The sequence below is a fragment of the Oncorhynchus kisutch genome, linkage group LG19, assembly GCF_002021735.2.
Source record: "Oncorhynchus kisutch isolate 150728-3 linkage group LG19, Okis_V2, whole genome shotgun sequence".
In the NCBI taxonomy this organism is placed as follows: domain Eukaryota; kingdom Metazoa; phylum Chordata; class Actinopteri; order Salmoniformes; family Salmonidae; genus Oncorhynchus; species Oncorhynchus kisutch.
In genome coordinates this window covers 39186324-39213781 of record NC_034192.2, presented here as the reverse complement: position 1 = coordinate 39213781, position 27458 = coordinate 39186324, and the positions used below count along the sequence as shown (strand labels likewise).

Sequence of the window (27458 nt, the reverse complement as noted above, 5' to 3'; positions counted from 1 at the left end):
GATTCAATTTATCCGATGGTTTGCATTTGCACTCAAGATGTGCGAAGTGCTGACAATTTACTTTAGATCAACATGTGACAAATGTGAATGGTTTAAGTTCTTGTCAGCTACTAATCATTTCGATTTCAGTTTCAGATTGTTAGTCACAACAGCATTAAAATGTGAGTCATACGCAGACAGCCGTTGTCATCTCCTAGAGAATTTGTTCATTGGATGTTTAAATGACTGACAAATAAATGATCGTACTTCCCGTGTGAGCAATATAACCGTACACATTTTCCTCTTTCTGTAGCTTGGAGTCAGGGTTTCTCATGAGTTGAGATAATACAGTCATGCAAACCACTGACTTCGTTCTCACACTCGCTTACAAGCTGCATTCATGGCCAATGAAGTTGAGTCAGCATTGCTTGGCACCAGTGTTACTCAGTGGAGCCTTGGGAAGTAAGTGTTGAAAGTTTATATAAAGACTTTAAAGTGGTTATTGGTCTCATCCCATGGACAAATTGAATACAGACACGTGTACTCATGATGACAAATCAAACCATGTAATGTTGACCTTACAATTACCCCATTAACGAACTACTACATTAAAACGTGTAAATATTAGACTATAAATGGTGCCTTCCTGTATTATGCTAAAATGTTTATTCTATTCTACTGAGCCATTTACTTTATGTTCGTATTCTAATATTTTATGGTTTCTTATTGTTGTTGCATTGTCGAGAAGGAACCTACAAGTAATAATTTAGTTGGAAGGTGTGTACCATGTGCAACCCGTACATACGACTAATAAATCTTGAAACTTAATGAGAAAAACATTCAGCAATATGAAAGAATAACTATGCATGGTATGGTAGTAGCGCAGTATATTACTATTACTGGCATTAGTAGAAACATGCTGTAATTTAGTGCTGTACAAGCTATAATCTGTTTTATACTATCAGACATAACGGTCTACCTGGCTCCTAACCTCACTAAACAGTAACTTTAACCAAGAGAAGATGGATCCTCAGTAACCCACGTAAGCTCACTACGTCTTTGAATACCAAAATATTTTAGCTGTGATCCATTGTTAGCCATGCAGTGTAGAATTTCCTCCCCAAAAATGAAATCTCCCCCGAAACATAAGTTGACAGATATTAAATCAACCTTTGTCAAAGGTGAAACACTATAATGTACCTGAATGATGTCACCACCTATGAATGCTTTTGCACGTTGACACACAATGCTTATGGGTCTGCCAGGAACAACTCCTCAGATGGGCATCTAAAAGGATTACACTGACACACACACACACACACACACACACACACACACACACACACACACACACACACACACACACACACACGCACATTAATCAAATGAACACCAACAGTGGAATTGCTGCTCGTGGGTGGGTTCCATCTGTGATTTAACATGGCTGAAAAACTGGTTGCTTTGATATCCACCATAATGTATGGTGCAATATACAAAGGTTCTCTCCATTCTTACGTCCATCTGATTTCCTTATTCATGTATACTAGTATTTCGAGTCAGTGACAGTTTTATAGTTGTAATCCACAATTTTTGGCCATTATTTTGAGTGAGACCATGTTTTTCAGACATTCAATATACAGATCCTAATTCTGTGTAGGATATTCATAATAATGTCAGGTATGGAAGGAACTCAAATAACTTAAAAGCATTCATAAACATGCAGTACATGCTTTCAAATGTCATTTCATAAAACCTTTCATTTTGCAACATAGTCATTGCAAAAGTTAATTGTTTTCTTATAGCTATTCTGTGCTCCATTGAATAAATATTTTATTTCGCAAACTGACATCTGAGAAACGCCTAGCAGCCACAGATTCCAGGAAAAAACGGAAACGCTATTAACTTTGGCTATGGTACAGCGATAACTGGAGGGCAATGGTTGCACAATCGGCTTCCATGTGAGATAAGGTCATTGTGTTAACTCAGGTTCGGAAGTAAACCCGAAAGGCCTGTATGACAAGTAAACACTGGGAAGGAAATAATCAATTTGGAGCTTTTAATGAACAACTCCCCCATCTCTCCCTTTCTGCTGCAATATTGCCACATGCTAGTTAAACATTACAGGCATGTTAGTACAGTTTAAGGTAGCCGTGAGCAACCGAGCGAGTCAGCTTGCACAGTGCACTCAGGGATTCCTGTTAAATTGCCCACCAGCTTCCGCTGAAAAGTCGGAGTGATTCCGGGTTCAACACTAAGTCGGAGGTCATTTCCAAGTTCATTTAGGAGAATTAGCTGAAATTTCAATTCAAGATTCAAAAAGGGCCATTTGGGGCCTAAATCCAATGAGGACTTTTTTTTTTGCTCATCATCTTGGAGATACACTTCCTGGACTGAAATTGAACTGGCTGATCCCACGTCTGGTCCCCCCCCCCTGGACTGAAATTGAACTGGCTGATCCCACGTCTGGTCCCCCCCCCTGGACTGAAATTGAACTGGCTGATCCCACGTCTGGTCCCCCCCCCTGGACTGAAATTGAACTGGCTGATCCCACGTCTGGTCCCCCCCCCTGGACTGAAATTGAACTGGCTGATCCCAAGTCTGGTCCCCCCCCTGGACTGAAATTGAACTGGCTGATCCCACGTCTGGTCCCCCCCCCCTGGACTGAAATTGAACTGGCTGATCCCACGTCTGGTCCCCCCCCCTGGACTGAAATTGAACTGGCTGATCCCACGTCTGGTCCCCCCCCCTGGACTGAAATTGAACTGGCTGATCCCACGTCTGGTCCCCCCCTGGACTGAAATTGAACTGGCTGATCCCAAGTCTGGTCCCCCCCCTGGACTGAAATTGAACTGGCTGATCCCACGTCTGGTCCCCCCCCCCTGGACTGAAATTGAACTGGCTGATCCCACGTCTGGTCCCCCCCCCCCCTGGACTGAAATTGAACTGGCTGATCCCACGTCTGGTCCCCCCCCCTGGACTGAAATTGAACTGGCTGATCCCACGTCTGGTCCCCCCCCCTGGACTGAAATTGAACTGGCTGATCCCACGTCTGGTCCCCCCCCCCTGGACTGAAATTGAACTGGCTGATCCCACGTCTGTTCCCCCCCCCCTGGACTGAAATTGAACTGGCTGATCCCACGTCTGGTCCCCCCCCCCCCCTGGACTGAAATTGAACTGGCTGATCCCACGTCTGGTCCCCCCCCCTGGACTGAAATTGAACTGGCTGATCCCACGTCTGGTCCCCCCCCCTGGACTGAAATTGAACTGGCTGATCCCACGTCTGGTCCCCCCCCCTGGACTGAAATTGAACTGGCTGATCCCACGTCTGGCCCCCCCCCCCTGGACTGAAATTGAACTGGCTGATCCCACGTCTGGTCCCCCCCCCCCTGGACTGAAATTGAACTGGCTGATCCCACGTCTGGTTCCCCCCCCCCCTGGACTGAAATTGAATTGGCTGATCCCACGTCTGGTCCCCCCCCCCCCTGCCCTGGTCAGCTTTGACGGGCTAAAGGCATCAGAGGGATAAAGAAGGGGCGTATAAGCCAGGTTTAACTATGCCGTGACAGGGGAGAGGAGACACTGTTGAATGAGAAGTGGCCATGCTGACATGAAGGCACTGGGAGGGACACACACTCAGCCTGGTTTCAATGTGACGGGGGGGCAAGAGGATGAGACAGACCTTTTGATGTGGCAGTTAAAGGGGATGATGAGGAGTTGAAGGGGAAGAAACACAGGGAGAATGAGCCGGGCTAATGATCAGCCCAGATAAATAACTGCTTTCCTTTTTAAGTAGCACCTTTTCCCCCACATCATATGGTCTCAGCTTAGCACGGGATGTCAGTACTGTTTGTGATCTATAATGCATGTACTATTTGGCACCATTTTCCCGACAGACCCAAATGTCTGTTTGAAGTGCACCTAGGCACTAACTACCTCCATTCCTAACACAAGGTTTTGGTAAATGAACGTGCAAAAAGTGTGTTAGAACTGTTTTCAAAAAACGTGCTCAAACACCCTTGAATATTTGAAGTCGTCTGAATGAGGCTCATTACAGAGAGGGCTCCGTAAAGGAGTTTACTCCCAGACACAATTTACTGGCCGTTAAAATAAAGGCTTCAAGGTTATGAGACGTTAAATGGCTGTGGAGGAGACGGGCTGTTCTCCCCTGCCCTGTATTCCAGCCATCACTGGAGCCAGTGGACTCATAAAGGGCCTGCTAACACTAACAGTAAACGGATATAAAAAGACTACTAGTTCATTTATATGACCCATTCTTTTGCTGTGGGGTTTGTTTACGGGGCCGACTACAAATAAAAGAGAAGAAGAGAGAGCTTTAGAGGAGGAAGATCAGAGTAGCAGACTACAGATCCCATGGTGGGTGGCAGTCCCAGAAGTTGGGGACAGCACAACCAAGACTGGGGCACATTTAAAAGATGCCAATGAATGAAGAAAAACCAACCTCTTCAGCCCATTGAAGAACACAAGCTCCTTGTCAAGCTTGTAAATTCTGATTTATTTAAACAGCAACAAGACCGTTCACAAGGACTTTATCCTTTTATTCCTTTTACAAATTGAACTGGAAAATGTAGAGCAAGGATTGACTTGGAATATATAGTAGGATACAGATGAATTTCCTCTTCCTGATTATGACTTATGGTCTCTTTCAAAACATTCCTCATTATGTAACTATTACAATGTCATTTGAGAGGAAAGATTATGTCATTTAATCTCAGAAAAATGATCAAAGAGGACATTATTTCAATGATTAGCTAGTTGGGTTTGTCAACATAGCTATTTGTGAAATTGTTGTATTTATCAGCCATAAAGTAGGTGTCCTAGAAAACCTGAACATTGAATATGAGTCCAGTTTGGACCTAAATACTGGTGACCGTAAATGTTTCGGGCACATTTCCTAGGCCAGCCCCGGGCCTACTGTGAACTGATGCCTAAAAGGGAGAGGCTTACCTATACTTGGCATGGCAAAGTCAACACCGGTGTGACCCCTCCCTATTGCCCCCATCCCCTGCTCAACGTTTGTAGAGAGCAGTGTTTTGTCTTTATATTCATTAAGTGTGTTTGATACTCTTATAAACTCTGATGTAGGGTGTAATATTTTCCCGGGAATCTATCCCGAGAATAAATCACTTTTCTTCAGGGTAACACGGTATTTCCCGCCAAAACCAGAAGTGTCATTAAAAAGCATTATGAAGCATATAAATGTCTGGATTTGATTAGAGCTTTGTTCAACATGACAATTCAAACCTGATGCTACCTGAGCCTGATGCGCCATATGTTAATATCATTTTAGGAGCCCTGTATTGACATTTAATGAGCCCAAAAAAGCCTGAATGATTGTGCCGTTATCCAATAAATATATGATATAGGCTACTGCACATTATGCATGACAGAAAAACATTAAAGCCTATAGATGTAGCTAGCTATATGCTCTCTTGAGTAAATAAATGAAACCAGTAGGCTAATCTTTTGAGTGCGAACTGTATTACGGTATTATATGGACTGGAATTACACACATCGCTCAAACCATGATAAACCATGATATAGGCTAGCTGATTTTCATTTTGAAATATAATAAGCAGTGCCGATTTTAGCATGCAAATCGTGGTGCCACCCCTCCAAAAAAAGTGTGATTCATGCCAGCAAAGCCACTACACAACACAACACTAAATAATACATGAATTCCACTATAACAGTCACAAATGTCCTAGATAAAGCTGTCCCAACAGCAGTCCCAACATCTTACCACTGATAAACCTGTTTCCATTGATCATCCTTGATGTTTCGATAACTTGATTGGAGTCCACCTGTGGTAAATTCAATTGATTGGACATGATTTGGAAAGGCACACACCTGTCTGTATAATATACCACAGATGACAGTGCATGTCATAGAAAAAACCAAGCCATGAGGTCAAAGGAATTGTCCGTAGAGCTTCGAGACAGGATTGTGTCGAGGGACAGATCTGGGGAAGGGTACCTGCCGCATTGACGGTCCCCAAGAACACAGTGGCCTCCATCATTCATAAATGGAATACGTTCGGAACCACCAAAACTCTTCCTAGAGCTGGCCACCATGCCAAACTGAGCAATCGGGGGAGGGCCTTGGTCAGGGAGGTGACCAAGAACCCCATGGTCACTCTGACAGAGCTGTAGAGTTCCTCTGTGGAGATGGGAGAACCTTCCAGAAGATCAACCATCTCTTCTGCACTCAATCAATCAGGCCTTTATGGTAGAGCGGCCAGGCGGAAGCCACTCCTCAGTAAAAGGCACATGACAGCCCGCTTGGAGTTTGCCAAAATTCACCTAAAGGACTCAGACCATGGCAAACATTATTCCCTGGCCTGAATGCCAAGAGTCACGCCTGGAGGAAACCTGGTGCCATCCCTACGGTGAAGCATGGTGGTGGCAGCATCATGCTGTGGTGATGTTTTTCAGTGGCAAGGAGATTAGTCAGGATCGAGGGGAAGATGAACGCTCAGGACCTCAGACTGGGGCTAAGGTTCACCTTAGGACTCTGAATTTCCTTGAATGACCCAGCCAGCCTTGAGTGGCCCAGCCAGAGCCTGGACTTGAACCCGATCTAAAATCTCTGGAGAGACCTGAAAATAGCTGTGCCGTGTCGCTCCCCATCCAACCTGACAGAGCTTGAGAGGATCTGTAGAGAAGAATGGGAGAAATTCCCCAAATACAGGTGGGCCAAGCTTGTAGAGTCATACCCAAGAAGACTTGAGTTTGTAATCGCTGCCAAAAGTGCTTCAACAAAGTATTGAGTAAAGGGTCTGAATACTGATGTAAATGTGATATTTCAGTTTTAGTTTTTTGTTATTAAGGGTTATTGTGTGTGGTATTGAGTGGAAATGAGGCTGTAACGTAACAAATTGTGGAAAAAGTCAAGGGGTCTGAATACTTTCCGAACGCATTGTATAGGGCCATATATATCAGGATGATCTATTTAGGATGCAGTTGGAGAGGATAGTTGGAGAGAGACTGCGCGAGAGAGAGACTGCGAGAGAGAGAGAGAGAGAGAGAGAGAGAGAGAGAGCGGGAGCGAGAGAGAGAGAGAGAGAGAGAGACTGTGAGAGAAAGAGACTGTGAGAGAGAGACTGAGAGAGACTGTGAGAGAGAGACTGCGAGAGAGAGCGAGACTGAGAGAGAGAGTGAGACTGCGAGAGACTGAGAGCGAGACTGTGAGAGAGAGAGAGACTGCGAGAGAGAGACTGCGAGAGAGAGAAAGTGAGAGAGAGAGAGAGAGAGAGAGAGAGAGAGAGAGAGAGAGCGAGCGACTGAGAGAAAGTGGTCGCGTGTGCACTGATTTAAAGCAATGATATTTGAGTGATAGGCTGTTCTAACTCTCTGCAGCAGCAATAAAACAAATCTTTACAATTTAAAAAAGCAAAGTGCCCCCCGAAAGCCAGATGGAGATGGGTAAATTAGACGCACATTTGGTCATTAAATGACTGAAGCACAGGCTATGCTGCAGGAAATGTAGGCTTACCTGTCAAAATAAAAAAAAGATGATAGGTCTACATGTATTGTGAAATGAGATGGTCTGTCCCCACCCTGAGCGTTGCTTCATCATGCAGAGGCCATAGAGAAGACAGATTTACACATGGCATTTCATTTAACAGTTCCATTTCACGCCATGCTGTTCATAGAAATAATATATCATAATTTACTGGTTTCTCGCAGTTATTTATCCCGGGGAAAGGGAGTGGTTTTGGGCTGTAAATCCGGGTAAATCTCTGTAACCAGGTTATTATGGAACGGAATTATAGTGAAAATTTAAGTTTTAAATGCAAGTGATACACAATGTAGAACAAAAGTATTAGGATCAACAACATCCACATGGTATATGGAAAAGAGCAAAGGAACATCCTTTTTATCTTTTAAACAGGGATCAGTGGTGATACAGGACAGAATTAATGACTTAAGACCTTTTCCCTCCGGAGCTTTTACAAAGCACTTACAAAAGTTTCTAAGTTAAGTCTTCTTGATTTTAAGCCAATTGTTCCAGGTCACTTCCTTAAGAACCTCAACAAAGGAAGGTTAAGGTGCAAAACAATGTCACGTATGTCCTGGCCTGTCCCGACAAGATCCAACAATGGTGACAGGGTGCTGAGGGACAGTTGAATCAAAGTCATAAAGGAGACCACAGGGGATTTTCATATTTAGTTTGCATAGTTGGATCAAATTTGACACAAACACTCTGGGATTATAGGACAAATGAATTTCAATTGGACTACCAATTGATTACCTCCCATTCAGAATGTTGAGGGAAAAAAAAGATGGCTGTTTTTAGCTTGCTCCTTGCTACCGTTAACACAGTGTCTGGAGAACGATGTTGAAGTGGTAATTGTACTAGTGGTAATCATTACAGAAGAGAAAATCCTCTCATAATTCCGTGAATAATCTCTGAAGAGTGGATCCTGTGATCTTTCCAGTAATCATAGCAGGAAGGGAAATCCAAGCCGGTCAAATGTGGAATGACACTTTTAACCATGTACATTGTAGCTTCCCCATACTTGCCTTACTGCACAGGGCAGGCATTTGTTACCAGTGGCACTTTGTGTAGTGGAAGAAAAGATAGCTACTTAGTACCTAAGGCAAAGCCAACCAATGCTACCAATGGTTTCTACATTAGGTTAGCTTTAAGTATTCAAAGTTCAACTTTTAATTCACTCGAATTAATTTAGTTTCAAAAGTTACTTTAAAACAATATTAGATCTATAGGGTAAACCTGGCATTCGGAGCTCTCCATTAACGACAGACATTTGACAGCACTTTAATTTGCGTCTTATTAACAACTTGTAGCTTTGAAGCTGCATATTTTCTTAGCTTTGCCAACTCCTATTCACAGAGACCACTTCATCATGGCTGGCTTCATCTTGGGACTGGCCATTCACGTGAACACCTGCAACATTCCATGCGCATCGCCTCCCTTAGCTGAGGGCTAAAGGGCATTATTTGTGTGGCCCACCCACCTCTGTAGTCGTCGATGAGGGGTGGGTAGGCACTGGCTAACTAGAGGCACTCTGAGGTTATCCCTTCTCTTTGGAAGAGGTCGCTAACTCATAGGGGGATGACATCTGGAAACAACTCTGACCTGGTAACAACAGGGCTGGAACTAAAAGCGATAGTTTCACCCCATCAATCTATTTGGTAATGCTCGGTCACCTGATAACGGTCTGCTATAATGTTGGGACTGTGGGAGGTAAATCACTGTTTAGAAAGAACGCCAATTGCTGACTGAGAAACCTGCAACTTTACTAATGTATCCAGGTATAGAATATGAGATCTAGATATACAGTTGAAGTCGGAAGTTTACATACACCTTAGCCAAATTCATTAAAACTCAGTTTTTCACAAAAAATCCCTGTTTGAGGTCAGTTAGGATCACCACTTCATTTTAAGAATGTGAAATGTCCGTATAATAGTAGAGTATTTATTTCAGCTTTTATTTATTTCATCACATTCCCAGTGGGTCAGAAGTTTACATACACTCAATTTGTATTTGGTAGCATTGCCTTTAAATTGTTTAACTTGGGTCAAACGTTTCGGGTAGCCTTCCACAATAATTTGGGTGAATTTTGGCCCATTCCTCCTGACAGAGCTGGTGTAACTGAGTCAGGTTTGTAGGCCTCCTTGCGCGCACATGCTTTTTCAGTTGTGCCCAAAAATGTTCTATAAGATTGAGGTCAGGGCTTTGTGATGGCCACTCCAATACCTTGACTTTGTTGTCCTTAAGCCATTTTACCACAACTATGGAAGTGTGCTTGGGGTTAATATCCATTTGGAAGACCCCTTTGCGACCAAGCGTTAACTTCCTGATTGATGTCTTGAGGTGTTACTTCAATATATCCACATAATTTTCCATCCTCATGATGCCATCTATTTTGTGAAGTGTACAAGTCCCTCCTGCAGCAAAGCACCTCAACAACATGATGCTGCCACCCCCGTGCTTCACGGTTGGGATGGTGTTCTTCGGCTTGCAAGCATCCCCCTTGTTCCTCCAAACATAACAATGGTCATTATGGCCAAACAGTTCTATTTTTGTTTCATCAGACCAGAGGATATTTCTCCAAAAAGTACAATCTTTGTCCCCATGTGCAGTTGCAAACCGTAGTCTGGCTTTTTCTATGTTGATTTTGGAACAGTGGCTTCTTCCTTGCTGAGCGGCCTTTCAGGCTATGTCGATATAGGACTCGTTTTACTGTGGATATAGATACTTTTGTACCTGTTTCCTCCAGCATCTTCACTGGGTCCTTTGCTGTTGTTCTGAGATTGATTAGCATTTTTCGCACCAAAGTACGTTCATCTCTAGGAGACAGAACGTGTCTCCTTCCTAAGCGGTGTGATGGCTGTGTGGTCCCATGGTGTTTATACTTGGGCACTATTGTTTGTACAGATGAACGTGGTACCTTTAGGCGTTTGGATATTGCTCCCAAGGATGAACCAGACTTGTGGAGGTCTACATTTTTTCTCTGAGGTCTTGGCTGATTTATTTAGATTTTCCCATAATGTCAAGCAAAGAGGCACTGAGTTTGAAGGTAGGCCTTGAAATACATCCACAGGTACACCTCTAATTGACTCAAATTATGTCAATTAGCCTATCAGAAGCTTCTAAAGCCATAGAGCCATTTTCTGGAATTTTCCAAGCTGTTTAAAGGCACAGTCAACTTAGTGTTTGTAAACTTCTGGAATTGTGATACAGTGAATTATAAGTGAAATAATCTGTCTGTAAACAATTGTTGGAAAAATTACTTGTGTCATGCACAAAGTAGATGTTCTAACCGACTTGCCAAAACTATAGTTTGTTAACAAGACATTTGTGGAGTGGTTGAAAAATGTGTTTTAGTCACTCCAACCTAAGTGTATGTAAACTTCCGACTTCAACTGTACATGTCTTGGTTGCTCTGCCTCTCTTGAAGTTGGTTCCACATATGGCACAGGCAACCAGACATGAAACATTTTTAATGGCATACTTTCATGCTTTGCCACACATGCACTGAGGTTTGGCAAACTTTACGGGCCATATATTTCCGATGCAATTTGTTTTCAGAGCAAAAGCGACATCGCTATAATGTTTGCAGGTTGAAAGCCCATAAAGCGTTCGCCTTGCATTACTGCCCATATGTCCTGACTTGTGTGCCCCCGTGTCCAATTCCCATATATCCCCGCTGCTGGAAATACAATCATAATCATACACACATTGCACAAGTCCCAGACATCTTGCATTTCCTTTTGGGGCTATGGAAAATGAGATGGGTGTTTACAACACCTGATCACCGGTGCACAGCCAGTCAGTGTTGGACAAAAGGGGCTGAGGAACAGATAAGTGTTTTATGATCTTTGACTGAAGAGAGGAGAGGAAGAAAGCAGGCTATGATGACATTGTTTTAAGGGGTCTCACATTGGGTTTTGTTTACAAAAGGTTTACAGCATTTTGACTGCAGATCACTTGGTTCAGGCTTGACTCAGTGGTATCGCTCACATGGGGGCTGCTCAGAGAACACATGACACAGGTTAAACTTACAAAGAACATGTACCATGCTCCAAAATACTTCTCAGAAACTTTACTACTGATTCAACAATGGAGCTCTGAACGTGATACAAAGGTGTGGCTGGTTCTCTATTGAACATACATTTTTTCCTGCCTAACATTCTTATGAACAAACTCAATGCATTTACCTGCACCATTTTACCCAGTAAAGCAACTGATCCTCAACATGTATCTTCATTACAAAACATAACACTATCAAACAGGCCATTAGCCTTCAACTACGACCCAGTTCCTGAAGTTACAAACATGCAGTGCATTCGGAAAGTATTTAGACCCCTTGACTTTTTCCACATTTTGTTATGTTACAGCCTTATTCTAAAATAACACACAATACCCCATAATGACAAAGCAAAAACAGGTTTTTAGAAATGTTTACAAATTTAAAAGAAACCGGAAATATCACATTTACAAGTATTCAGACTCTTTACTCAGTACTTTGTTGAAGGACCTTTGGCATCGATTACAGCCTCAAGTCTTCTTGGGTAAGGCACTACAAACTTGGCACACCTGTATTTGGGGAGTTTCTCCCATTCTTCTCTGCAAATCATCTCAAGCTCTGTCAGGTTGGATGGCGAGCGTCACTGCACAGCTATTTTCAGGTATCTCCAGAGATATTAGATTGGGTTCAAGTCCAGGCTCTGGCTGGGCCACTCAAGGACATTCAGAGATTTGTCCCAAAACCACTTCTGTGTTGTCTTGGCTGTGTGCTTAGGGGTTGTTGTCCTGTTGGAAGGTGAACCTTCACCCCAGTCTGAGGTCCTGAGTGCTCTGGAGCAGGTTTTCATGAAGGATCTCTCTGTACTTTCCTCTCTTCATTTTTCCCTTGATCCTGACTAGTCTCCCAGGCCCTGCCGCTGAAAAACATCCCCACAGCCTGATACTGCCACTACCATCCTTCACCGTAGGGAAAGTGCCAGGGTTCCTCCAGTGTGACGCTTGGCATTCAGGCCAAAGAGTTCAATCTTGGTTTCATCAGATCAGATAATCATGTTTGTCACTGTCTGAGAGTCTTTATGTGAATTTTGGCAAACTCCAAGCGGGCTGTCATGTGCCTTTTACTGAGGAGTGACTTCCATCTTGCCACTCTACCATAAAGGCCTGATTGGTGGAGTGCTGCAGAGATGGTTGTCCTTCTGGAAGGTTCTGCCATCTCACAGGGGAACTCTGGAGCTCTGTCAGTGACCATCGGTTCATCTCCCTGACCAAGGCCCTTCCCCCCAATTGCTCAGTTTGGCCGGACGACCAGCTCTATAAAGAATCTTGGTGGTTGCAAACTTCTTCAATTAAAAAATTATGGAGGCCACTGTGTTCTTGGGGACCGTCAATACTGCAGACATTTTATGTTACCTTTCCCAAGATCTGTGCCTCGACACAATCCTGTCTCTGAGCTCTACGGACAATTCCTTAAACCTCAATGCTTGGTTTTTGCTATGACATGCACTGTCAACTGTGGGACATTATACAGACAGGTGTGTGCCTTTCCAAATCATGTCCAATCAATTAAATTTACACAGGTGGACTCCAATTGTAGAAACATCTCAAGGATGCACCTGAGCTCAAATTCAAACAAAATAGCAAAAGGTCTGAATACTTTTTTTTTTATTATGGGGTATTGTGTGTAGATTGAGGACATTTTTTTCTTAATCCATTTTAGAATAAGGCTGTAACGTAACAAAATATGGAAAATTCAAGGGGTCTGAATACTTTCCAAATGCACTGTACACTTCACATACAAGTCAAATGTCCTCTTGGTTACATGGGAGACTGCAGGGAACAGAATAAGCAAATGGGCTTTGCTCAGCCGCCAACTGAGATGGACCCATTAGCATTTGAAATAAGGTCTGACAAAGAGGGAATGATAGGTATGTTGGGATGAGTATAGAGGATATGGAGGGTGGGGGGGGTAGAAGGAATGTCAGTGGAGGAATTGGGCTGTCATCGTCAGGAAGTGGGAGTTGGTGGAGGAGGGCTGCTGGGGAGATTGCAGAGCTCTTCCTGCTTACCACCCTGGCCCTTCAGACATACCGCACATGCTGAGGTCGAGCTTTCCCAGATGTGCCTCCAAGAAGTGGCTGTCCTGAACATGGGTTAATGCTTTTTGAACGCACCTATAGATGCTTGGCAAGCTGTTAACTGTGAACACATTTTAATCTTCAGGTGTGAATATCCAAGGGTTTCACCACCAACAAAACAATTCAGGTGAGAAGTGTATGAGAACTTTGACTTTGTACCAGAACCCCTTGTATATATAGCCTCGCTATTGTTATTTACTGCTGCTCTTTAATTATTTGTTACTTAATTTTTTAATTATTTTTTTGGTATTTGTCTTCAAATTGCATTGTTGGTTAAGGGCTTGTAAGTAAGCATTTCACTGTAAGGTTTACACCAGTTGTATTTGGCGCATGTGACAAATACAATTATTAGGAATGGGAAAGGTTTTGTGTGCATTTGACAGATGGAGCATATGGAGCATCCAATATCTGTGGAGATGGCATGGCCAGGGTCCAAAACACACCCGTTCCTTTACCCACCATCTGGGGAACACAAGAAGAATACCTTCTCCCTTGTGTTTCAACTGGGAATAAAATAAAATACATTTTTGGTTGTAATTTTCTAAAGGACAATATCTGATACTTTCGATGAAACTGAGCAATTAGAGATGGAAGTAGAAGAGATGAAAGGAGCAGAGAGAGTTCTAAGAATTCAAAGCTCTCCAGTACAGTCTTAGACAAAAAGTTGCTATCTAGAACCAAAAAGTGTTCTTCCGCTGTCCCCATAGAAGAGCCCTTTGAAGAACCCCTTTTGTTTCCATGTAGAACCTTTTTTCCACAGAATGTTCTACATGGATCCCAAAACAGTTCAACTTGGAACCAAGACGAGTTCTCCTATGGGGACAGCTGTAGAACCCTTTTGGAAATCTTTTTTTTCCAAGAGTGTAGTATTTGGGAATGGAGCCTTTACTCGCGTTTAATAGGAACCATCTGGTTCATTTGAGAGGTTGATCTGGTTGTGTCTGATAGGGACTGTGGAGGAGGTGGTTGGGAACTGAAAGCACTTTGGGAGTCTTTCCCTAGCTCTGTCAGGAGACCACATTCCGCATGCATGTTCATTTCTCCAATTATATTTCAGTCAAACACCAACATATCCACATTTACTAAAGAACAGTTTTATTTAAAAAAATATCATCTTAAATGCATACCTTACTAGCTGCATACCTTACTAGCTGCATACCTTACTAGCTGCATACCTTACTTTTTTTTCTTTTTTTCTTCTTTTTTCTTTCTCAGCATGATTATGGCACTTATTGTAAGTCACTTCATATAAGAGTGTCTGCTAAATAACCAAAATGTTCAAAAATAAAATATATTATTTTAATTGGCTACAAATTGGTGTTATGAGAAACAGACATAAGACAGGTACTATCGCTATGTCCGTTCAAATTCTGGGAAATACAATTACACAAGGCCATGACCTCTGTGGACAAAAACAATGTTTTCCAATATCCTGCTTGGAGTGGCCTTGGGTCTGTACAGCTAGTGAAAGATTGGTCTCTGTCTGGTTAGCAGCTGGTTGGGATCAGACGCTGGCAAGGATCAGACGCTGGCAAACTGTCTGTGCAGGGCCAAGCAAAGCCCACGATGAGCCCCAGCAGTGTTGAGACAAAGGTGCTAGGGTCCATTATAGCTCAGTTGGTAGAGCATGGTGCTTATGACACCAGGGTAGAGCGTTTGATTCCCGCGACCACCCATACGTGAAATGTATGCCAGTGTGACTAAGTCGCTTTGGATAAAAGTGTTTGCTAAATGACATGTATAATTATATTACAACACTTTCTCGCTCCGATCCCCATCATCAATTCCCATCCACAGTTCTGTCAGCCTGCCTGGAATGGCTGGGTGCTCTCTCACACTTGCCCTCTCTTTCTCTTCTCTCCCTCTTCTCTCCAGCCTGCATGGTTCATCTCCCGAGATTTATAGTCACAAACGTTTGGAGCAGGTGGCGCATAGTTCGGGATCTCTTCCTCTTTCTCTCTCGTTCTTTCCCTCTCTCTATCCGCTTCCTCTCTGCTGATCGCGCTGGACCCGGCTGGGCTAATTAGAAGAAAAAAAGAGGGGTAGGAGTCTACTGAGACGTGAATGCTGGGCGCAGCTGCAGAATGGCATTTCATTGGGATCTGTCAGCTAGGCTCTGATTGGCCTGACACTGCTAATCCTGCCAGATGTTCCGCATTAACTGATGAGTGCGTGACTGTGTCGTGCGAGGGGAAGCGGGGGACAGCCACGGCCGGGAACTCTGGGTAAACAAGGCCTCTCAGGGACCACTGTTCATGGGATTTGGGGGGATTTGAGGGATAGGATCATCCGGCATCCGGGAATTAGATGGCACAGAGCATGGATTGTGTCAATAGTTTGGGAAAAGAGGCTTTGCTTGCTACATTTTTGCTCGTAGGACATGTTGTGGCCATCAAAGAATTGCAATATGCTATTAAGGTATGTAGCTAAGAAGGTATTGTCCTTGACACAATCTTAGGGCTAACTCGTTTTAGGCGCCTGCATGCATTACTTGTCCCCATTATGTGGCATATAGGCTGTAAGTCAACCAGGGTATTTTCCCTGTGCTGGGGAAACAGGTTTCATATGGCCCTCCCCACTGAACACATTTCTTTCTCTAAAATGGACGAGCAGAGCGAGAGCAGCTGCAGACGAGACCTCTGAGACCCCTGCCGAAGCCAAACTATCAAATGCCTTCAGACCGAAGACTGATTTTTTTAATGTGTGAAAGCCGCACTGTATTCACAGAGTTGTTTTGTCTCTATGGCCGGACATGTTACTACATCTTTTTAGATATTCTTTTCTCCACACTGGTCAGAGTTATTGAGGGGAAATCGCCAGGTTAGAATAAATCCACAAGTCCTTGGCACTGTTAATGAGTAGGGGGGGTACACATTTCCAAAAGAGTACCCTAGTGTGCTTCCGCCCTGGCCTGAGATCCCGCCACAGTTATTCTATTAGCATGCGCAGCTGTGTCTCTGTTCTTCTTTATCCGAGCAACTTATCACAACTGACAAGGCAGATGAGGCCGTCAGAAAGGGCCTGTCAGAGCCCCATTGTGTCCTGCAGAACATGGGGATACTTACCAGCTCCCTCTCTCCCCCCTTTGACACTCAGCCGTGGACTGGAGCCAGGGAAAGCCAGAGGCAGCTAGGGAGCAGAGGGTTTACTTGTCGCACCTATTCTGATTGACAAGGGCACTGGCAAAGAGGATAAGGCCGCATCCCAAAAGGCACCCTATACCTAAGTAGTGCAGTATGTAGAGAATAGGGTGTCATTTGAGACACAGCCTAAATGTGGGTGAACACAACAGAAAGCTATACAGTAGTGGCAGAATTCTGTGGCCATAGGAAGGACTGTACAACAATCACAATTTCCTTGTGTTCTGCCTGCCTTCTCACCAAAAAGCCATAATATGTGTTCAACAATGTGTTCGAGGTTCATGTTAAAAGTGTGATTTTGAACATTGCATGCACAGCAACCATTTTAGGTCACACGACATGGGCATTCAAACACTTCAACACGGTCAATTTGCATTTGTACCAGGGAAATCGAAACGAGAACAGGACACCTTCTACATTGTTTGTGTTCACTTGAACATTTCATGCTGGTACCTGGCATTCTGTTCTTCGTATAACCACTCCCTTTTCACGGCTCACTAAGGCTTAGACAGTGGATGTTGTTTGTTGATGTTTCATGAACGGAACACATTATATGCACTCTACCTACTTTCGTCACCAGATATTCTTCATGAAACGCAAGTCGAACATTGTCACAGCAATACATTTTGTTCTAATGGTTGAACTTGTACTGAGTTGACGGTGTAGCAAGCCATTATGGCAACGCAGTCTAGTGAGTTCAAATGCTATTTTACTACGCATGTGGACAACACTGTACTGTATATCAATGTTCACAGGATTCCCAGCACCTATATCCACACAGCTATCTGCTCTACATACAACCAACCCCTCAACCTATCACGTGCAGAGCCTAATAAGAACACATGCACTCTCTGTGGCTTGATTCAATAACCCACAAAACAAACAGAATCCTGTCTTAAAGACAAGACGAACATATTCCCCCGCCACATATTATTGTTTCAAGCAGTTTTATCTGACTTGTTGCCCAAGACCTTGTCTCAACACAGTAGGAAATACCACTGACAACATGAAAGCCCTGAGGAAGAAACCATACACCAAGCCGCACCACTGAGACTACCCCAGTAAGCTTCTTTACCTCGAGGAATAATGGAGCAGTGCATGATACAACTTGAACATGTTCAGGCCTCGGAGACACCAGGCTGCCAGGCAACTATAGGCTCTGCTGCTTTCAATGAGACATTCATTCCTTATGGCAAGAGTGTGACTGGATTTTTGTGATGTAATTCCCCAAATGAGTAGGTCATAATCAAGGTTTTGAAATGAGATGCCCCCCGTTTGTTTCTATATTTATGTTTACCATGTTGAGAAATACAAATAGGACATAGTAGCGAGTGCACAGTACCTCCTGTCTGTTTTACCAGTGTTTGCGTTTTCGTTCATCACGAGCCTGCTCCCAATTCAGGTACGATGATCAAAATAACATGTGTTTTAATTGAACCAACAATTGAAACACCTGGCACCCTATGAGTTCTAACAGAGCTGTGGACATATTATTTGTACAAGATCTATCATTGATGTTTGTGTTTTCAATCCAGTGGTGGCCTTTGAATGACTTCAATGCTCCATTTAACTGCTTACATCATTTGTTGAGGCTAGGTAAAGTTTAAAAGTTGAGCTGGAATTTGAGCAATCCTAACATGCACAATATTTCATTAATGTGACAAGATGATAAAACACCAAGGGCGCGCACTAAGCTGACAAGTAACACTCGTTCCATCTGCATAAATTACGCTGTGGACTAGAGACTGTTTGGACTGCATTGCAGTTCAGCCGGTTTCTCTCAAGCCACAATATGGCATGTGAAGCGCTATCATCACCTAGCTAAGTACAACCTCTAGGCTCTAGCTCGAAAATAAATAACATGGTTGTCTTTCCTCATTGCAGGGCCAAACACGCTGGTTTTGGAAATGGTACAAATCGGCTTTGATTCCGGATAAAAATGGACAAGTGAAACAAAATCACAATTTACAGCTCTGACAGCCGGCAGTTTTTTTTCCACTCTTACTAGCTCCCCAAGCTAGTAAAAAGTTCTCATTGGGGTTTCAAGATCCTCAAAGTATGGCAAGTGTCAGGTACGTCAAAACTGGCTCCTACAGGTTACATTTGTTACCTGAAGCGATGTAACAAGTTTACTAATGGAAGCAGAGGTCTGAAAAAAGCAGTTGTGCAGCTGTCCCTAACCTCTAACACACACACACACACACACACACACACACACACACACACACACACACACACACACACACACACACACACACACACACACACACACGAGGTTAACTGGTTGACCTCAGTGTTGCAGCTCTACCACCAGGATAGTGTATTTATGTAAGCCAATGTTGTACACTTGTGTTCTCAAACAGGCTTAATGATAAAGAGTGAAATGTGGAGCAAAACCGATAAGTACAGCTTGCTGACAGCTCATAGAGACGGGCAGGAACACCCTTTATTTATCTGTCATTACTCTCTGAATATCATGCTGTTGATCATGGCCTCAGTGACACTACATGAAAAAAAGGCAACAGACAACATTCAATGGGTATCGCATATCGTATATTTCAGCATGCTTAGAGATGACATTTTATATCATCATGTAGGTCACGTGCTCCAATTTCAAACAATATCAGACACGTGCTCGAATCTAGCCACTCGCTCTGATCTCTAACAAGACCAGTCACTCGCTCGAAACTCTAACAAGACCAGACACTCGCTCCAATCTCTAACAAGACCAGACATGTGCTCCAATCTCTAACAAGACCAGACACTCGCTCCAATCTCTAACAAGACCAGACACTCGCTCCAATCTCTAACAAGACCAGAAACTTGCTCCAATCTCTAACAAGACCAGACACGTGCTCCAATCTCTAACAACACCAGACACGTGCTCCAATCTCTAACAACACCAGACACGTGCTCCAATCTCTAACAAGACCAGACACTTGCTCCAATCTCTAACCAGACCAGGTCTACAGCACACTGCCAGTGGATTGGCAGAAGTGTTCTATTGCATTAGCCAGTGGCTATTGTTCCGAAACTCATATTGCAAGACTATAAAAGGGCCTAGGGGACAGACACGCACAAAAGCTATACTGGAGGTAGAACCCCTGCAGGCAGCTCTGGATGAAAGCAGAGTTTGGTTTCGGTCACAAGAGAACTGCCGATCTGGAAGTGATGGCACATTCTGGAAGGGATCAGCTGTCACACCCAGCATCCCAGCTGCTCTCTTGGTACTAAATGTCCCACATTATACCAGGAAACAAACATACAGATTAGAGCCGAAATGGGTACTGCCATAACTATGTGTTGGTTCTAGACTTGTGTAATAAGCCATTTTTGGGTAACAGAACTTTTTGGAGTTCTATGGCAATAACGGTACCCTCATCATGCAGGGTAGAATAGGAGATGGACCAGTCCTCATCATGCAGGGTAGAATAGGAGATGGACCAGTCCTCATCATGCAGGGTAGAATAGGAGATGGACCAGTCCTCATCATGCAGGGTAGAATAGGAGATGGACCAGTCCTCATCATGCAGGGTAGAATAAGAGATGGACCAGTCCTCATCATGCAGGGTAGAATAGGAGATGGACCAGTCCTCATCATGCAGGGTAGATTAGGAGATGGACCAGTCCTCATCATGCAGGGTAAAGTGGTGGAAGGACCAGCCCCTCATCATACAGGGTAGAGTAGTGGAAGGACCAGCCCCTCATCATACAGGGTAGAGTAGTGGAAGGACCAGCCCCTCATCATGCAGGGTAGAATAGGAGATGGACCAGTCCTCATCATGCAGGGTAGAATAGGAGATGGACCAGTCCTCATCATGCAGGGTAGAATAAGAGATGGACCAGTCCTCATCATGCAGGGTAGAATAGGAGATGGACCAGTCCTCATCATGCAGGTTAAAGTGGTGGAAGGACCAGCCCCTCATCATACAGGGTAGAGTAGTGGAAGGACCAGCCCCTCATCATACAGGGTAGAGTAGTGGAAGGACCAGCCCCTCATCATGCAGGGTAGAATAGGAGATGGACCAGTCCTCATCATGCAGGGTAGAATAGGAGATGGACCAGTCCTCATCATGCAGGGTAGAATAAGAGATGGACCAGTCCTCATCATGCAGGGTAGAATAGGAGATGGACCAGTCCTCATCATGCAGGGTAGATTAGGAGATGGACCAGTCCTCATCATGCAGGGTAGAGTAGTGGAAGGACCAGCCCCTCATCATGCAGGGTAGAGTAGGAGAAGGACCAGTCCTCATCATGCAGGGTAGAGTAGGAGAAGGACCAGTCCTTCCCTCAACATTGCATGCTCCCTCAATGTGAGACATCTGTGGCATTGTGTCGTGACACCATTTTAGAGTGGCCTTTTATTGTCCCCAGCAGAAGGTGCACCTGTGTAATGATCATGCTGTTTAATCAGCTTATTGATATACCGCACCTCACTAATAGAGATGTAAATACATTTTTGGCAATTGTTTTTGAGAAATAAGCTTTTTGTGTGAATGGAACATTTCTGGGATCTTTTATTTCAACTCATGAAACATGGGACCAACAATTTACCAGTTGCGTTTTAAATGTTTGGTTCAGTGTATAACAGGAAACACATTATATACAACTGACTGGAAATGTTGTCCTGTCTCTTGACGTTTTTATCATTTCCAAGTACAATATAACTGCTAAATCTTTATCACCCAAGAGATAAACTTATTTTTATTTCTCATCTTTTTTTCTCCCTTATGTCATTTAGAGTGCCTCATTGATATTGATTACTGAATTGTTGGGTTTTGAGTTTGCAAGAAAGGCATTTCACTGTACTTGTGCCCGTGACATTGAAAGTTGAACCATAAATCCCAATGTACAGTGTAAGAAGTCATGAGATTTACCGTATGAACAAAAACACTTCATTAATGATTTGATCTGACGAGGGTCCCACATCAGTAGGTAACGTCTTTCCAGACGGAAAGCTCGGGGGACCTGTGGGTTTTCCCCTTGTTTCCACTGTCAGTTGGAAGGCATGAAATAAACATGCTGGACTGTTATCTCCATCCCACCAAGGAGCAGTCTGAGAAAGGAGGATGTGGTTAAAGTGGTGTAAATGTGCCTCTGACTGACTGACTAGACACACACACATGCGCACACACACACACACACACACACACACACACACACACACACACACACACACACACACACACACACACACACACACACACACACACACACACACACACACACACACACACACAGATTCGCGGCTGCCCCATCCATAGAGGATAGGGGCTCACACAGTGATAGGGAACAATATGCTGATTTGTAACCCTGTTTCCTGTGCGTGCACAGAACACTACCCTCCGTCTTATCTTACACAGAAGCCACCTGCCTCCAACCTGTCTGCAACCAGGTAAGCACGGTGCGTTGTGACATGGGAGTATTCATTATCTTTTTGCACATCGCATGGACTACCTCCAATTCCTGAATGGATTGTGTCCCCCGGGGGGAAGCGATAGAGTGGGCGATAATGAGAGCATAGAAAAAACAAATGGAGAAGCCATAATCTGGAGTTCTCCTCTGCAGACTCAAGTTCAACATCAATCAACGTAACTGTATATCAACTTTCACTGCCATGTTTTATCTCTTTTGTAAAGGAGTGACCTTTAGTTTTTTGTGTTAGTTTCCTGTTGGCAGTCAACACCAAATACTCTATCAAATCGCCAACTGTGCTATTTAGAGTGACCAAGTGACACAGGTGTCTGTTATAAGGCTTCCAATGTACCTTATACCCATTTGATCCCCCAGAAGAGACTAACTTGGCATTGTTGTATATAATATTTTAATGGAAACTTTGTTTAAACTCCGTTGTCTGTATTCTGCCTCTAAATGTTTATCACGTTTAGCACCATATGACTGAGTATGTGTAAATGTGCTTGGTGAATAAAGGTGTTTCTGATTGTAAGGTACTGACTGCCAGTAGCATCAGCGGAGATGATGTGCAAGGGGATTGTCCATAGACACTAATTGTTCCTAACTTTTATCATTCACACAAAGAGTCCGGAATGTGTAAAGAGCCAAGGACACAAAAGCGTTTTGCTGATCAAAAGAATCACTAGGGGTGACTTGTTCCACTGAGCCTTTGTCCACATGTTTCATGAAGTATCTCTCTTGCTGGGGGAAAAAAAGGGATCTGGATTTCTCAAATTATAGCGTTCTCCGATTTCCTTACCACATTCCACTTGTCCTGTTTTTTCGATTCCATAAGAAGTTAGTGTGCCGAAGATATTTCCAAAGTCAACTTAAAAAACAGGGCCAAAGCCACAAGGATAATGACCATGACAGTCGTCTGACAGTTTCCCCCATCCCTGCGCCCCCGCCCCTCCAACCCAATTTTTAAGCCGTTGTTTAAGGTTCGGCTTCAGGAACCCACTTTGAACCCTCAGATTGTTCCCTAGCAGCACAGCTCCACAGTCCTTTATCTGTGCCCTGATGCACCAGAGCAGATTGTCCCTGTAGCCAGCCAGAGCCACAGCTGTGTGACTTGGTCATTGTCTGCCATATACACCCTTCCCTAGGCCCCAGCCATTCTATCCTTAAGGTTCTCCACATGATGCAATCGATAGCAGGCCTGAAAAGATTGTCTCCCAGGACCCAGACCTTTTCCTACTGTGATAATCCTCATTTGGTTTCAGGCTAGGGATCAAAGTTGTGGGCACTGGTGCTAAGAAATACACCAGATGTATGGGTATTTCCATTCATTTTGAGAAAACTTCCAGACTACATTGCCATACAAACTCATATGTCTGCAAAGATGTCGTGAACACCTCTTCCCTCTCAGGAGGCAGAACATTTTTGGCATGGGCCCTCAGCTCCTCAACATTCTACAGCTGCACCATCGAGAGCATCTTGACTCGCTGCATCACCGCTTGGTATGGCAAATGCACTGCCCTCAACCGCAAAGTGCTACAGAGGGTGGTGCGGACAGCCCAGTAAATCACTAGGGCAGAGCTCCCTCTCATCCAGGGCCTCTATATCAGGCGGTATCAGTGGAAGGCCTGAGAAATTGCTAAGACTTCAGCCACCCAAGCCATAGACTGTTCATTCTGCTACCGTCCGGTAAATGGTACCGGAGCATCAGCACTCGGACCAACAGGCTCTGAGACAGCTTCTACCCCCAAGCCATAGATGCTAAATAGTTCATTAAGGGTACCCAAACTATCTGTACTGACCCTTTCTTGCACTGACTCTCCACAAACTCACAAGACTATCTATGCACAAACACTCACTCATACGGACACGCTCACATGTGTGAAATGCTTACTTTACAAGCCCTTAACAAACAATGCAGTTCAAGAAATAGAGTGAAGAAAATATTTACTACTTAAACTGGTAAATAATACATCAATTATATTCAAAAAGTAACACAAAAAAGTACATAAAAATAACGAGGGTATGTACAGGGGGTACTGGAACCGAGTCAATGTGCGGGGGTACAGGTTAGTTGAGGTAATTTGTGAAGTGACTATGCAAACATAATAGACAGCGATTAGCAGCAGTGTAAAAACAAAGGGGGGGGATCAATGTAAATAGTCAAGGTGGCCATTTGATTAATTGTTCAGCAGTCTTATGGCTTGGGGGTAGAAGCTGTTAAGGAGCCATTTGGTCCTAGACTTGACACTTCGGTACTGCTTGCCGTGCGGTAGCAGAGAGAACAGTCTATGACTAGGGAGTCTGACTGGAGTCTTTGACCATTTTTTGGGCCTTCCTCTGACAGAATAGAATATAGGCTTGGATGTCAGGAAGCTTGGCCCCAGTGATGTACAGGGCTGTACGCACTGCCCTCTGTAGCGCCTTTACGGTTAGATGCCGAGCAGTTTCCATACCAGGCGGTGATGCAACCAGGCGGTGAGCAACATGCTCTCGATGGTGCAGCAGTATAACTTTTTGAGGATCTGGGGACCCATGCTAAATCTTTTCAGTCTCCTGAGGGGAGAAAATGTGTTGTCATGCCCTCTCCACAACTGTCTTGGTGTGTTTTGACCATGATAGTTTGTTGGTGATGTGGACACCAATGAACTTGAAACTCTCGACCCGATCCACTTCAACGCCGTCAATGTTAATGGGGGCCTGTTCAGCCCTCCTTTTCCTATAGTTCACGATCAGCTCCTTTCTCTTTCTCACATTGAGAGAGAGGTTGTTGTTCTGCCACCACAATGACAGGTCTCTGACCTCTCTATAGGCTGTCTCATCATTGTCAGTGATCAGGCCTACCACTATTTTGTCAAATCAAATCAAATCAAAGTTTATTTGTCACATGTGCCGAATACAACAGGTGTAGACTGTACAGTGAAATGCTTACTTACAGGCTCTAACCAATAGTGCAAAAAAGGTATTAGGTAAACAGTAGGTAAGTAAAGAAATAAAATAACAGTAAAAAGACAGGCTATAAAAGTAGCGAGGCTATAAAAGTAGCGAGGCTCCATACAGGCACCGGTTAGTCAGGCTGATTGAGGTAGTATGTACATGTAGATATGGTTAAAGTGACTCTGCATTTATGATGAACAGAAAGTAGCAGTAGCGTAAAAGAGGGGTTGGCGGGTGGTGGGTGGCAGATAGCCTGGTTAGCCAATGTGCGGGAGCACTGGTTGGTCAGCCCAGTTGAGGTAGTATGTACATGAATGTATAGTTAAAGTGACTATGCATATATGATAAACAGAGAGTAGCAGCAGCGTAAAAGAGGGGTTGGGTGGTTGGGGGGGCACACAATGCAAATAGTCCGGGTAGCCCTTTGATTACCTGTTCAGAAGTCTTATGGCTTGGGGGTAAAAACTGTTGAGAAGCCTTTTTGTCCTAGACTTGGCACTCCGGTATTGCTTGCCATGCGGCAGTAGAGAGAACAGTCTATGACTGGTGTGGCTGGGGTCTTCGACAATTTTTAGGGCCTTCCTCTGACACCGCCTGGTGTAGAGGTCCTGGATGGCAGGCAGCTTAGTCCCAGTGATGTACTGGGCCGTAAGCACTACCATTTGTAGTGCCTTGCGATCAGAGGCTGAGCAATTGCCGTACCAAGCAGTGATGCAACCATGCTCTCGATGTTGCAGCTGTAGAACCTTTTGAGGATCTCAGGACCCATGCCAAATCTTTTTCATTTCCTGAAGGGGAATAGGCTTTGTCGTGCCCTCTTCACGACTGTCTTGGTGTGTTTGGACCATTCTAGTTTGTTGTTGATGTGGACACCAAGGAACTTGAAGCTCTCAACCTGCTCCACTACAGCCCTGTCGACGAGAATGGGGGCATGCTCGGTCCTCATTATCCTGTAGTCCACAATCATCTCCTTAGTCTTGGTTACGTTGAGGGATAGGTTGTTATTCTGGCACCACCCAGCCAGGTCTCTGGCCTCCTCCCTATAGGCTGTCTAGTCGTTGTCGGTGATCAGGCCTACCACTTTTGTGTCATCTGCAAACTTAATGATGCTTTTGGAGTCGTGCCTGGCCATGCAGTCGTGGGTGAACAAGGGAGTACAGGAGGGGACTGAGCAGGCACCCCTGGGGAGCTCCAGTGTTGAGGATCAGCGTGGTGGATGTGTTGCTACCTACCCTCACCACCTGGGGGCAGCCCGTCAGGAAGTCCAGGATCCAGTTGCAGAGGGAGGTGTTTAGTCCCAGGGTCCTTAACTTAGTGATGAGCTTTGAGGGTACTATGGTGTTGAACGCTGAACTGTAGTAAATTAATAGCATTCTCACATTAGTGTTTCATTGGTCCAGGTGGGAAAGGGCAGTGTGGAGTGCAATAGAGATTGCATCATCTAGATGGTGCATCTGTTTTGGCGGTATGCAAATTGGAGTGGGTCTAGGGTTTCTAGGATGATGGTGTTGATGTGAGCCATTACCAGCCTTTCAAAGCACTTCATGGCTACCGACGTGAGTGCTACGGGGCGGTAATCATTTCGAAATGTTACCTTCGCTGTCTTGGGCACAGGGACTATGGTGGTCTGTTTGAAACATAGGTATTACAGACTCGGTCAGGGAGAGATTGAAAATGTCAGTGAAGACACTTGCCAGTTGGTCCGTGCATGCTCTGAGTACACATCCTGGTAATCTTCCTGGTCCCGTGATTTGTGAAAGTTGACCTGTTTAAAGGTCTTGCTCACATTGGCTACAGAGAGAGTGATCATACAGTTGTCCGGAAAAGCTGGTGCTCCCATGCATGCTTCAGTGTTGCTTGACTCGAAGCGAGCATAAAAGGCATTTAGCTCATCTGGTAGGCTTGCGTCACTGGGAAGCTCGAAGCTGGGTTTCCCTTTGTAGTGCGAAATAGTTTTCAAGCCCTGCCACATCTGACGAGCGTCAGAGCCGGTGTAGTAGGATTCAATCTTTGTCCTGGAATTCTTAGAAGCATCTGGATTTGCGTCCCGCTCCTTGAAAGCGGCAGCTCTAGCTTTTAGCTCGGTGTGGATGTTGCCTGTAATCCATGGCTTCTGGTTGGGAAATGTACAGCATGTACGGTCACTGTGGGGACGACGTCGTCTATGCACTTATTGATGAAGCCGGTGACTGATGTGGTATACTCCTGAATGTTTTTGGAATAATCACAGAACATATTCCAGTCTGTGCTAGCAGAACAGTCCTGCAGCGTAGCATCCGCATCATCTGACCACTTCCTTATTGCACGTGTCACTGGTACTTCCTGCTTTAGTTCCTGCTTG

At 44.3% G+C, this 27458-nt stretch overlaps 1 long non-coding RNA gene across 2 annotated transcripts in view; it reads right to left on the bottom strand.

The window, feature by feature from the left end:
- Positions 1-27458, bottom strand: part of LOC116355005 (uncharacterized) — a 98161-nt gene that overhangs the window by 2501 nt on the left and 68202 nt on the right. For both annotated transcript variants that reach the window (XR_004204217.1, XR_004204218.1), the window contains exon 2: positions 1180-1280. This is a non-coding gene — a long non-coding RNA (uncharacterized LOC116355005). The remainder of the gene's footprint in view (positions 1-1179; positions 1281-27458) is intronic.